The 735-nt window shown below is 55.2% G+C and overlaps 1 non-coding gene across 1 annotated transcript; it reads left to right on the top strand.

The window, feature by feature from the left end:
- Positions 1-400: 400 nt before the first annotated feature.
- Positions 401-479, top strand: GNI_227900. Its single transcript has one exon. It is a non-coding gene; the product is annotated as a tRNA-Tyr (tRNA).
- The last annotated feature ends 256 nt before the right edge of the window (positions 480-735 follow it).

Below are 735 nucleotides of genomic sequence, written 5' to 3'. Positions count from 1 at the left end.
AGGTGTGGCTTAGCAGTAGCGATGCGCGGACCCCGCCCGTTGGGCGATATCGTCGATCTGGCACCAAGTAAAGAGGTCCACGCCATTCCCACCCATCCACAGAATGGCCGAGTTTGTTTACTGAGTGCAGGTGGCTGGGATATACGGCTCTCATCGGGTTGGAATTCCGTGCCCGCAACAGAAAGACCAGACTCAACTGTGATGCGCGAGAATACCTGAGCTGGTTCGGGTCTGCTGGCACAACAGACGTGTTACTGTTTGTGAAACTCCCTAAATCAACAAGAAGCTCCCAACCGCGCATCGGTCCCTGGATTCAAACCGTTCACGACTTCGCGAGAGTGCGTGCTCAATTTCCGACACTGCTCCACAACGTGTGCAATGGGGTCGAAGGACGGTATTGCCCCGGGTAGCTCAGTTAGTGGAGCGTCTGACTGTAGACAGATATCAGGTAGTCGGCGGTTCGATTCCGTCCCACGGGACTGATATTTCTGTCAAAGTGTAGCCCCCATCGGTCAGATCAAAGAGCAGACGGCAACCAATGACGCCACTACATAGGACGACCTCTCGCATGCTAAGCGGGCGCTCTACCATTTGAGCTGGACGCTCAAGGCGGATCGAGTCCGGGAAAGGCCGTATCGGCGCTTTCACCCATTGTTTCGGAGATGGGTTCGAATCCACCGGCCTGTAACTGCAGCCCGCAATGTGAGTTTTGCTCCGTAGTTTGCGGAGATACTG

Source organism: Gregarina niphandrodes (assembly GCF_000223845.1).
Source record: "Gregarina niphandrodes unplaced genomic scaffold scaffold00231, whole genome shotgun sequence".
Taxonomy (NCBI): domain Eukaryota; phylum Apicomplexa; class Conoidasida; order Eugregarinorida; family Gregarinidae; genus Gregarina; species Gregarina niphandrodes.
This window is presented reverse-complemented; position numbering and strand designations above follow the sequence as displayed.